We start from the raw sequence: 12,845 nt of genomic DNA on the forward strand, positions 1-12,845 counted from the left end.
TCAGCGCCGAATGTCAACAATGTAGCGATTGAGAGTGTGGGCGTTCCGGGAGAGCGCGAGCCGCGCGGCGCAGCCAGCAGCCCCGCCGCCGCCGCCTCAGCAGCAGCCCCGCGGCCGCGCACCGGGCTGCGGTCGCCCCCCTGCGCCCCGCTTCGCCCGCCGCCCCTCCCTCGCGGCCCGCCTCCCCCCGCCCCCGCGCCCCCGCCGCGCGCGTCGCTCCCCTCCCCCTTCCCGGACTCGGGGGGCTGCGAGCGAGCTGCCATGTGATGCGCATCCCCTCCGCCTGCTCTCGGTGACCCCAGGACCGCCCACCACGCCGGCGGCCGGGAGGGGGCTGCGGGCTGGGAAGACCGCGGGCAAGACCGGCGCAGGAGGACGAAAGTTCCCGGGAAGGTGAGTGCCCGACCGGGCCGCGGGCCACGGCGACGCAGCGGGGCAAGTTTGCGCGGGGAGCGGGCGCGCGGGGCAGCGGGCGGCGTGGGGCCGCGGCGGGCAGCGAGTCCGGAGGGCGTACGGCCGCTCCCCGCCCACGGCCGCCTTATGGCATTTTCTAGGAACGGGAAGGGGGTGGGAGCCGAGCGGAGGACGCGGCGGCGGGGCGCGCTCTCCCGCCTGCCTGTTTACGGCGGCGGGCGAGGCGGCATTGTATTTTGCTCGCGTCGCCGGGTGTTTTGGAACAGCAGGGGGAGGAGGAGCCCAGGGTAATAAGTCAGTCGTGGGGCGGGAGGGCGGGTGGGGGAGAGGAGCGCAGCCCGAGCCGCAGCAGCTGTCAGACCCACGGCCCTGCCTCCGGCCCCAGCCCGCGCTGGGGCCAGCCCGGGTGGCCGGGTCCCTGCCCACCGCACCCGCGCGCGGCCGTTCCGCGAAGATCGCGGCTCTGCGGCTCAGCGCTCAGCTGTCAGCTGCCGCAGGGTGGCTCGGACGACCACGCCGGGCGCTAGAACGAGGCAGCCCCGGGTTCTTGGGCGCAGACGTGCCCCGTGGAGCTCATGGCTTCCGAGAGGGACACCTTGCAACCCCCATCTCCCCAAGGTCCAACAACACACATTCACACCTGTACTCCGATCTCCGAACCCCAAGGGCTCCACCTAAGAGACGAGTTTGAGGAAGGGAAAACTCGCTGCACCTCCCCACGCCGCTCGAGGCCTTCTGAGGGTCTCGCAGTTCGCTCAGCCGCTGGGTGTTCGGGACCCGAGCCGCACGGAGAGGGCGGCGGGCGGCGCTCATGGACTACCCTAGGTGCCCGCGAGAGGGGACTCGACCGAGCATCTGGGCGGCTTCGAGCTAGGCGAGGGTTTGCAGGAACTTAGAGGAAACCGGCAGGGTGGCATGTGTCTGAAGGACCGCACACCCCTGGCCCCCGAGGTCTTGGGCACATAGAGTCTCCCCTGCGTGCTCTTGCATACATGAAAGTTTGGTAAACTTGGGCGAAGTTCCTGTAATGCTGTGGTACGGGTGGTTTTGTGTGTGACCCAAAAAGGTGCTCCTCGCATTCCGCGGGTCCAGCCACTGCTGTTACTGCCTCCTGGAACAAGAGGGGCTGGGACGTCCCACCTACGAGACCCAGCTGCGACTTGCGGCGGGCTTGTGGGCGGCTAGGCGACGTGTTTCTGGATTTTCACCTTCGCTGTCTAGTGTCATAGTCTCTCTGTTAATTTCATCTGATGAGTGTATTTAACTAAAAAGGGTAATTACTTTAGATAAAAAATCCTTCCCTGCCTAGTGGGAACCTTGGAGGAGATGATATCTAATGAATTTTCTTTCTCTTCCTTTCTTTTTCTTTCTCTCTCTTTCTTTCTTTCTTTCTTTCTTTCTTTCTTTCTTTCTTTCTTTCTTTCTTTCTTTCTTTCTTTCTTTCTTTCTCTCTTTCTTTCTTTCTCTCTTTCTTCCTTTCTTTCTTTTCCTTCTTTCCTTCCTTCCTTTCTTTTTCTTTTTGTCTTTTTTTGGCCTTTGTCTGTTTAGAGTAAAATTAGAAATGTAACTCTGACGTCCGTTTTCTCGGATCATTAAAATGTAACGTGTAGGAAATTGCTGCGCCGGTAAAGCTCAGGTTGACTGGAAAAGCTAAGCTTGAACCGCTGTTACCACCCCTCCAGTAGATATGGCTATTTCCGCAAGGCAGCGGACGGCTTGCTTAAAATGTGAGGTCATCCCATCCCGGGCCTCCAACCGCTCACCAGTGGACCGCCCTTTTCCTTCTCGCAGGTAATAGACGGAGTGGGGGGAAGAAAGACATCTTGTTAGAATTAGTCTTGCTAATTCACAGTGTTGCAGCCAAAATGCTCCAGTGAAAGGTCTGTCCGCGTCCCTATTGTAATTCAGTTTTCCAGGCGCTTATATTCATCACAAAACTTTGAATGGCTTCTAGTGTTCTGGTCTTTAAAGCTATTGATTACCCTCTTTGGCTCTACCTGCCGTTTCTGAAACCCAGAAGTCCTTCACGTGAAGGCAGGCAGGTGCCAGGAATGGGATATGCAACCACAAAAATGAAGTGGTTTGGTTAATATTTACATTTTGAATTTTAGTGGGCTTCAGGTCTGCGGTGTGGCACTCTGAATGTTTGAGTAAATTCTCCTGATATCTGTTCGTTCTGCAAGGGGGCTGAAATGTCAGTTCGCGGAGATCTATTTCCTTAGGCATGTGAAAGTCCTTGCTAGATTAGAAGCTCTCCTGTTACGTTCCTAGTGCTTTGTGTGTTGCATCTCAGAACCTGCCATGGATCAGGAGTGAGGCAGAAAGGGTTGGGGGGATAAAAGAGCCCCTAATTTACTCTCAGTGCCGGAGGATGGCCTGTCTTCTCTTTCTATTGAATTATGCCCTTTGACTCAGAATCTTCAGGCAATTCCCTTCCAGTCACTCACCTCTGGCTGCTGTGTGAGGGGCTTAATTATTTGCAAACTGCCTTGAAATCCCAGGATGAAAGGCACTGAATAAGTGCAAAGTATTGTTATTCAGATATGGAATTTAATGATCCATTACAGTTCATCAGGAAAATGCACTTTGCCGTGATGGGAGGAAATGTTTCCACCTGATAGAGGGTAATAATAAGTGCTTAAAAGTAGGTTCAGATTACAGATGAGACAATTAACTGCAGCCATGTGCTCTTCAATTTGTTGCAATTCATTTTGTGATCAAAGTGAGTTACAGAGAGCCAGATGGTCAGGTTCATGTTCAAATCTCTCTCCAGCCAGCCCTGCACTTCTGTGCCCACTGTCAGCACAGCCGAAGGGACTTAGCCATTCATTAGTGATTGTGAGCTGTTCCTCAGAATTTGCAATCCAGGCTCCTGTGAGAAAGGCCCAGGCCAATCAGTTTTGTTGGGAGCCCGTTAGTTTTACTTGGATTAGCTCTTGCTTAGTGCCTCTGGTATGGATCCGGTCTTAACAAGGAGGAAAGAGACCCTTGGTCTCTCAAGCTTTGCTATTAAACTACAGTGCTGTGGATTTTAAACCTCAGATTTCAGGGGAGTAGTATCTGGTTTGCTTCAAATGCTGGCCTGACTGTTGAATGAATGAGCCAGTGCTTAGGTGAAGTAACACCTTGTAGTTCCCCTGGGGAGTGTGTGTGGGGGTGGGGGGGGGGGGGGGGTAATGGAAGTAGGCTAGTGAGGGTCGGGTGAGGAGCAGGAGCAGCCTCAGAGGCGAGGACCAGGGTGTCTGCATACTGCTCTGCCCTCTTCCGCTCAGAAGGATCTCACACCTGCTTTAAAATTATGTCTTGTCTTCTCAGAATCTTAAGTCATAAACAAAGGGGCCCCATCCCCTTTTCCACTGCATCCCTCAGACTGTGTATCTGGTCCTGGTGAGGAGAGGCCATAGTGTAGGAGTGTGGGGCAGCTACTTCTTCTCAGCCCTTGTCTGCTGTTGCCAGGCAGAATGTGTGGGAATGCTGGCTCTGAGCTGCCAGGTCCCTTGCCTGCTCCAGATTATTGTGTGGAATCCTCTATCCTAAAGTGTTAATGAGGATGTCGGTAAAAACTTGGGCTAGGTCAGAGAGATGGCCCGGTAGGACGCCACGTTTGGCAACTGAGAGCTCGAGTTTGGAGAAAACCAATTTCTGAAAGTTGTTCTCTCTCTCTCTCTCTCTCTCTCTCTCTCTCTCTCTCTCTCTCTCTCTCTCTCTGTTAAATAAATGAATAAGATCATTTTTTAAAAGCTCAGACCAACCTACAGGTGGCCTGTTTTCCACCACTGAGCATCCTAAAACATCTTATTGTTTAATACTTTCAGACTTGTACCTCTTCTCTGAAGTCTGACACGTGGTAGGTAATTTGTTCATGTGTACCAAATGAGTAGTGTTCCAATGGCCAAGAAAACAAAGGCTTGAGGAGAATGAAGGTCTAAATCGACCTTGGATCTCATTCAGGGATTGCCACCTTCCTTTTTGAATGGAACATTCGATCTGAAAGCCTGTATACTTAGTTCTTGGGCCCAGTGCTTCTCTTCAGGTCACCCACCCATTGTTTGTGACCTGCCCTGCTTCCCTCACTGCTGCTGACCACAGCGCAGTGCCCTGTTGTTTAATGAATGCCTGAAGACTTCCATGTACGTTTGGTATCTGAGAACGCGATGAAAACAGAAGGCCTGATGTCTTGATCGTTCATATCATGCCAGATGGACTTCACCTTCACATATCTCACGGACGCCGAGAACAGTCTGTGAAGTAGACCTCGTGCCCGTTCTTTAGAATTGGCGAGTTCACATCCGAACTTGATCTTGAGTGCCCGCTCATGGGCTTCACGGTGCTGAGAGTAAAGCTGTGACTGGGGCCCAACACAAAGCTGACCATTCACTTAAGACCTTAGGAGCATTTTTCTAAAGAACTCCACCGTGTGGTTCTCAGCAGTGAGCAGTGTCCTGTTGGAATGTCGGAAGGTTGATGGCGCTTGCCTGTAGGTGGTTTTCCCGTCTGAAATACAGAGTCCAGCCCCCGAGTCAGGGGCTAGATTGCACTCTGTGGGGCGGCGGCATAGAGAGAATGCAGCCTCAGTCCTCAGATACGTGGAGCAGGGCACAGGACAAGATGTAAGTATTGGTCAACTTGTGCAGCTCAGGCCACAGAGCCTTCTCTGGGCCTCCTCCGGGCTGCTCTGCTTCCCGTCTGGTTATTACAGAAACCGTAATGACATCAGGCCCCGCCACAGACACTCAAAAGTTCAGAAGTCAGGGCTGATGCCAAGCACTGGAATGTCTGGAGGGAGCTTTGGGCAGAGCTGGGGTTGCGTTAGGGAAAGCAGTACCAGCCATGGCACTGAGAGAAAAAATTCTGTCTTAGCAGTGACAATCCACAACAGTATACTTAATACATATCGGACTTCTATGTTAATATTTACAAATTAGAAACAATGTGAACTAACATTTTGTTCAGTAAGGTTGCTCAAAATATTACTAACTCGTTTTTCTTTTTCCCGTTTGGTTTCGTCTAGGAAATACTTAACAGAAAAAGTTACTTGTCAAGATTTCCCTTTGATTTAAAAAATTTTTTTCCTTTTTATTTTTTTTTGTTCATTCAGATGTCAGTGTCGTTAAAGCTGAAATTGAACCTCCATGCTATTTCCTTAAAGAGGGAAAGAGTCTCAGATTCTTTACCCCACAGCCTTTTCAAGGGCCACTTTATTTTTCTAAAGAATATGTAAATTGACCCACCAGTGGCTCCACTTCAAAAACTCGGGCAAACTTTGCCTTTGTTTTCCTTGAGCTTCCCCCCCCCCCATCAAAATAATGGATGTCCCCAATCAGAAAGCATTTCACGTACTCGTTCACTCTAGTCTCTGGAATTACAGCCAAAATGCCTCTCGGTCTTCCCCAGTGACTTCATAAGCACGCCTTTCCCAGCATATTCCCCCCGGTTCATGTCTCCTTTGTTCCTTAGCCTGATCATGGATTGTCTTTTGGTCTCAGGATGTTCCTCCTGACTTTTTGCTTTCTTGCTGAGGGCTTCAGGACACATTGCCGCTACACGGGGAGCCATTGCCCAGGCCAGCTCCCCTGTGGCCCTGTGTCAGCCCCCAGCCTCTCCTTTCCCAGGCCGTAGCCCACGTTAGCCCAGCCTCTTCACCTCCCATTATTCTGTCCAGTCCTTCCTGAGCCGGCAGCTAATATAGGTAGACCTGAGTTTGTTTCAGAAGAAGGCTTTGGCATGTGTCAGCCCCGGTCAGTGTGGTCTCACTCCACTGTCTCTTCTTTCTCCTGTCACTTTGGGCAGATATTTCTGCTGGGGACTCTGCAGAGTCCAACCTGTGGACGGTTGGGATCTTCTGTGACTCCAGGAGTAATTCCCATTCCACCAGTAGGAGAACCAAATGAACAAGGGAGCGTGTGTGTGTGTTCTCTAACCTTGCAAGCGTCCCAGAAGACATAGATGATTGGTAGTTTTAATTTCTTCCCCACACTGTACTATTTACGGATGCTGTCCAGTGGGTCATGTGAACAGAAACTACATTCTTTAGCAGCAAATGCCACGTGCATTCATCATAGACATATAGTGAGTTGTATCTTAATGTGGCTGGTGACCCAGTCCTGGCCCTGGACCTTAGGAATCACACAATGTAGTTGAAAGGATAGCTCATTTTAACATGTAAAAGGGAGATATGCCATCCCCTACAGGATATAGAGTGGTGATTTGACCTGACAGGAAGATTAGGGATGCTCTCCACCCCCAGGTAGGAGTTTTAGACAAGACCATTTTAAACCTGGGGGCTTGCTGTTTTCTTCAATCCTCCTAATCCTATGAATTCACAGCTGTCTTCAGCCCTTTGGAGTATTGCATAATCCATGATAGAACCCCCAGGGCCATTTTGGCAAATGATAGTTCTTGTCTACAGAGTCCAGAATTGATTTATTTACCTCAGTCTTTAGGACTGGATAAAAACAGAATTGCTAATTGCCCAAAGTACACTTCCGTTCATACTTTAAGCATTTTAACAGTTTGACAATATTTGAACGATCAGAAGCTACATGGACATTTCCTTCAGTCAGATGTCCAATGCCGCCAGACCTGTGCAAAAATGATTAGTGAAAATGTGAGTCTAGCTTCTAATAAGAAGCCTTGACCTCTCTAGTGCAGTGGAGAAATGAGGGGCTGCAGGGTGTTAGGATTTGCAACCAAGAATGATTTTAGACCTTTCTTGGAAGCTCAACTTAATAGGAGTATTAAGTACCCATTTTAAAAAGTGAACTATAATACATGCTAAAACTCCTCTGAGTTTTCCTTGTATAGACGTTGCCTGCGTTAACTCAATCGACCCAGAGTGGAGTCATAGATGGTACCAGGCTCCGGAGTGGGAAAGCAGGGCTTGGACACCAGAGACCTGACACAAGGGCCACCATGCTATGTGCCCACCTTTCTTTTTCATCTGCCCTGGGACCTCCAGAGCTGATCTCAGGAGTGGACATTTAGGCAACTCACTCTAAAATATTGGCTGCTTTCTTGACATCTATCCGAAAGATAAACTTGGAAACCCATTTCTCGTGGAACCTGACTTGAGTGTCTTATCTCCCGTCACTCTCAAGACTCACTTTCTAGTGGTTGTGTTCCGTGGATCTTAGTAAACAGTCAGTGATCAGAAAGTAAAAACGGTAGCATGGGAAAGCAAGAGATAAAGGTGTAGAACATGAATCCTGTTTCTCCATCCCCAGGTTTAGCTCTGTTCCTCACACTCCCATCCTCTTGATAGGTGAAGAATTCGCCACTTAAGTTTTTTGGTGGGGGGAGGAAAAGAAAAAATTAATCCCGGGAACACTCTACCCTGGAGGAAGAATTGTACTCACAACCAATTCCATTAGCGTCCCTAATTGGGATTGTAAGCTAGCAGTGACAGAGAAAGGAGTAACCTTTGCCCCCATTCTAGGCAGTTTCAGGAAGAGATTATCTTGCCAGATTAGCATGTCACAACTTTCAACTGGAGATCTGAATGGGTTTGAAGGACTCTGCTTGGCAAATGTCCAAGTTACCTGGGGTTTGCAAGGGTCATCACTCAGAATGCTTACTCAGCGCCGCTGTGCCTGGGCTGGACACCAAATTGACGTTTGCGCCAGGAGGCATGCTTGGGGCTGCTTGAACACTAAGTGCATGGTTAAGGCTCTGTTTGGGAAATGATGAAGTGTATGAATGTATGGTGCTCATTTCTTTTAGCATTCAAAATTTGGAGACAGCTAAATGCAGAGATGCTTAGTGTGTCAGTGTTGGAGATTTTAAGTGATTAAAAAAATCAGGCAGATGAGTGCATAAAGATTCCTATGCAAACAATGATGAGCTCAAATTAAAGCTGCTGATTTAGTGTGAGAATTACTCGCATTGATTTGTAGAATATCTATATGGGTTCAAGATTCCATATTATGCAAATGAATAAACCCCAAAGAGTCAAACTGGAAAAAAAAAAGAAATTATCAGTGAAAGATATTATTACCATTCAGTGAGAGGAACATGTAGACACATTTCAAATTAACCCTTACTTCCCACATATCCTCTGGGATGACAGTCTTTGTCAGAATTGTCAGGAAGCTCCGCAGGCTTGCCATGCTCTTGCAGCTGGCTCCATGTCACACTGGCCTTTTGGCCTTCTGACCTCAAGCCAATATCAGAAAAGGATTATATAAATAGAGTTTTATGAGGGAATCTGTAACTGAGCATGCCTAGTGCATTGCTTTCCTGAGATGTCAGCATTTGAACTGGAGACGGACAGAGAAGCAGACACCTGGGGTAGGAGCCCTGCAGTGTCCCACAGTGGTGACCTGGGGTGCAGTGTCCCACGGTGGTGAACTGGGGTGCAGTGTCCCACAGTGATGGCCTGGGGGTGCAGTGTCCCAGGGTGGTGACCTGGGGTACAGTGTCCCACAGTGGTGAAGTGGGGTGCTGTGTCCCACAGTGGTGGCCTGGGGGTGCAGTGTCCCACAGTGGTGACCTGGGGTGCAGTGTCCCACGGTGGTGACCTGGGGTGCGGTGTCCCAGGGTGGTGACCTGGGTGCAGTGTCCCACAGTGGTGACCTGGGGTGCAGTGTCCCACGGTGGTGACCTGGGGTGCAGTGTCCCACAGTGGTGACCTGGGGTGCAGTGTCCCACAGTGATGGCCTGGGGGTGCAGTGTCCCAGGGTGGTGACCTGGGGTGCGGTGTCCCAGGGTGGTGACCTGGGGTGCAGTGTCCCACGGTGGTGACCTGGGGTACAGTGTCCCACGGTGGTGAACTGGGGTGCGGTGTCCCAGGGTGGTGACCTGGGGTACAGTGTCCCAGGGTGGTGACCTGGGGTGCTGTGTCCCACGGTGGTGAACTGGGGTGCAGTGTCCCACGGTGGTGACCTGGGGTAGGAGCCTTGCAGTGTCCCAGGGTGGTGACCTGGGGTGCGGTGTCCCAGGGTGGTGACCTGGGGGTGCAGTGTCCCATGGTGGTGACCTGGGGTACAGTGTCCCACGGTGGTGACCTGGGGGTGCAGTGTCCCATGGTGGTGACCTGGGGTACAGTGTCCCACGGTGGTGAACTGGGGTGCAGTGTCCCACGGTGGTGACCTGGGGGTGCAGTGTCCCATGGTGGTGACCTGGGGTACAGTGTCCCACAGTGGTGAACTGGGGTGCGGTGTCCCAGGGTGGTGACCTGGGGGTGCAGTGTCCCATGGTGGTGACCTGGGGTGGGAGCCTTGCAGTGTCCCGCGGTGGTGACCTGGTGATGGAGTTACCACGATGACAGGAGAGACAAGCAGGTTAGAAGACAGAAACCTCAGTAAAATGAAGATGTAAAGCACAGACGGGTTTTCATGACACATTTATGTGTGAGCTTCACCTGAGAGACTAGATTGGAACACTTCAACCTGTCACAGGTGTGTCGTGACATTTAAACAACATGGTCAAGGGTTTTGGATTTTTGTCAGTTAGTGGCAAAGATACTGTGAAATTATCCTTGAATTCTTGACTATTACGGTGTGGGGAGGCAATGCATTCAATGTTTTCCACCTTCCTATCACCTCCCTACCCCCAGTTTCGTTGATAAAGATGGGCCAAGGAACTTCTTTCGGCATTGGTTTGTCCTATAGCAGCACAGTGATGGTGTCTAGACATTAAGAGGCTGATTGGTTAAGGGAACGATGATTGTTTTAGATAAAGTCATAGCCTGGTAAACACCTCTTGGGGGATGAGGTCTGAGCTACTCTCCACCCCTCCAGCAACCATGCTATGTTGGGTTGGTGGCGCCATCTAGTGTCCGCCGCTGGAACTGTGCTGGACTCCTGTCTTCCTCGTCCTTGATGTAGAACTCCCGGAGGTGGGTGGTTTTTCTGCAGAAGGGCCCTGTCCAGTGGGGACTGCTCTCTAGTTCCTACCTTTCTTCTGCCCCTACCTATAAATATGTCTCCATGCCTCTGCACCCTTTCTTCTTTTTCCTCCATCCTCTCCTCCACATCTCTCTCCTCCTTCTGATCTCCCTCCTCCTCCCCCTTTCCTCAGCCTCCTCCTCCTAGTCATCGGCTCTTCTCATCTTTGTTTTCCTTCTTCCCTCATCCTCTTCCTCCTGGGACTAAAATTATTTGAGAAGCTCCCTGTCCGTACTAGTTAGATGATAAATATCAATGATATTCTTTACTTTTTGTAAGTTTTCCTATTTATTTTGTGCAGAAGTGTCTTGGAAGACCTTGTCCTTCATTCTCTGCTAATTAGACATTTACCCAAACCGGGTCTCGGGAGTGGGGCGTGAGAGGGGTGTGGCTTCATTCATTCGTTTTGGAACTGTTGTTACAGGATTATTTCCTACTTTTAAGTTACAAATATGACCCCTTCACACGCACTTTAATCTGGAAGCAATCTCATGGGCTGCCCTGCGATGCTACCTCATGGGCACGTCGTACTCGGTTTTGTGGAAATGTGTTCTGAGTTACAGGCAGCCTGTTCTTCCACATGGCTCTTGGGATCCTGTGTTCAATGAGAGAGCAGCTGAAGGCATGTAGGTCAAAGTCTGGCGTGAGATTGCCACGTGCCGATGGCCATGGGGCCTGGATTAGTGTGTAAGTTTCAGTCTCCCTCATTCAGCTCTTAAATTCCCACGTAGGTTCAACACCTCAAAGTGTGGGTTTGAATGCAAGTCTCTTCCGAAAAACAGGAACTGTGCTTCGGTTACCAGTTCTTGTGGTCGATATGGCAAGCTATTTTGATTTGTCAGAGGGGAGGAAAAGCAGTTAAATCTAGTTAAAATTAAAGCCAGTTAAAATTAACCGGCTCATGAGATTTGAATGCAGCTGTTCCACACATCGAAAAACTGAGAGTGAGTTGTTTGTTTATTACGCCTGCTGATTATTACTGGTCATGATTTCTTTTTGAGCCAGGGTGTGGATTATCTGTATTTTTGAGCTAACCTAGGAAAATAATAACTGGGTGGGTGGTAGAGAGGCTTGTGTGCCCCAGTTTTATTTTGTCCTGCAGTGTATGTACCTCTGTGTGAAGTCAGCAGTTCCCACCAGCGGCTTGCTGACTCATGCGCCCCAAGGCTGTTAGGGAGCCGCTGGCCGTCCATCCGCTCTGCAGTGCTCAGGACCGCTGTGGCCTGAGGAGGGTGGGAGCTCACTGTCTCTGTGTCTGTGGTCACTGTTAGCTGGTTGGGGTTCCCTCTACCCAACACAGCCTTCTGGCAGGTAGGGAATTGGGCAAATTCTTGCCTTTGCAGGGACGGCATAGAGAATCACAGCATTTCTAGAAATTGATTTTCATTTTATTGTTTTGGGAATAATCTCCGAGACCAGAAGGGAGAGAGCTGAGAAAAGGGGAAGGGGTGGTCCTGTTATTTCCTACGTAGCACCCCAAGGACTCTTCATAAAACCTGAGTTGGGCTGTCTTGGCATTACTGAGACCTGGTCCACTTCTCCCTCTGTGGGCAGCAGAGTGCAGAAGCGGGAGGCAGGGCAGTGAGGGGGCGGGGCTAACAAGCCGTCCCCGGGTGACCAAAGCCTTTGTTTGCATCTGTGGCTGGATATTGATGTCAAAACAAAAACAGAGCACCTAGCCTCGGGTCAGGAAGATGCTCCCTGAGTTTGCCGACTCCGTTTGAGTGTTTTGTTTACATCACCCTGTTTGGGTATCTTCATCGGAAAGTGTGAAATGCTGGTTTTTTTTTTTTTTTTTTTTTTTTTTCCTGAGAGCTCTACATAAACTTCCTTTTGTGGACAGAAGTCGATCAGATCAGCCCAGGCTCCCAAAGGCCGTGATACAAAGCTTGCTCAGGGAAAGCTTTGCAGGAGCTGAGAGGGAACCTTTTTGGTAGCTTGGAGAAGCTTCCTGAGGGCGGTCGGACCAGTAATAAAGAAAAAGCCATGGTGACTCTAGCATGCTGTTGATGGACGTTCTCGGTTTCCGCTGATAAGGGTGACTCATCAGTATCAATAGGATTGTGACATCTAATAATAACACAGTGTAAGCCCTTCAAAACATGTGGTTTTAGCCCTTGCTCTCAGTGAAAGGTTGGAAAATGTTAGTTTGAGCTTTTTCCCCCTGACCTCTTTATCTCGCCAGAGTATGAAATTGTGTTTTTGTAGGTGTGATGATGACCCCATTGTTTTTTCATCTTACTGTTTTTAGTTTCATTCTGACTAAGAAACCAAAGTGGATTATTTCATCGCTCAGAAATCTGTGCACTAAGCATCGCCTCCAGGGCTGTGTTTTGAGGGAAATGTGGCTGAAAAGCAAATCCTCCCAGAATGCAGAAAGGAAAAAACTGAACAGACCACAGGCCGGGAGCTGGTTGCCTCCTACACAGTCTATTGTGAACGGCTGTGGGCTTGCTGAGTAGCCCAATTGCCCTGTGAGTCACTCTCAAAGGATTCCAACAAGGGGGTTCACAGAAAATGAGAGTCAGCTATCGGGGAGAGGAAGCA

The 12,845-nt window shown here is 50.2% G+C and overlaps 1 protein-coding gene across 1 annotated transcript in view; it reads left to right on the forward strand.

Moving 5' to 3' along the window:
• The first annotated feature begins 202 nt into the window (after nt 1-202).
• The window catches only part of Bach2 (BTB domain and CNC homolog 2), a 344,829-nt gene continuing 332,186 nt past the window's right edge, over nt 203-12,845 (forward strand). The window contains 1 exon segment of the mRNA XM_037202481.1: nt 203-393. The gene's annotated coding sequence lies outside the window, so the exon portion shown is untranslated.

Source organism: Peromyscus leucopus, chromosome 2 (genome assembly GCF_004664715.2).
Source record: "Peromyscus leucopus breed LL Stock chromosome 2, UCI_PerLeu_2.1, whole genome shotgun sequence".
Lineage (NCBI taxonomy): Eukaryota > Metazoa > Chordata > Mammalia > Rodentia > Cricetidae > Peromyscus > Peromyscus leucopus.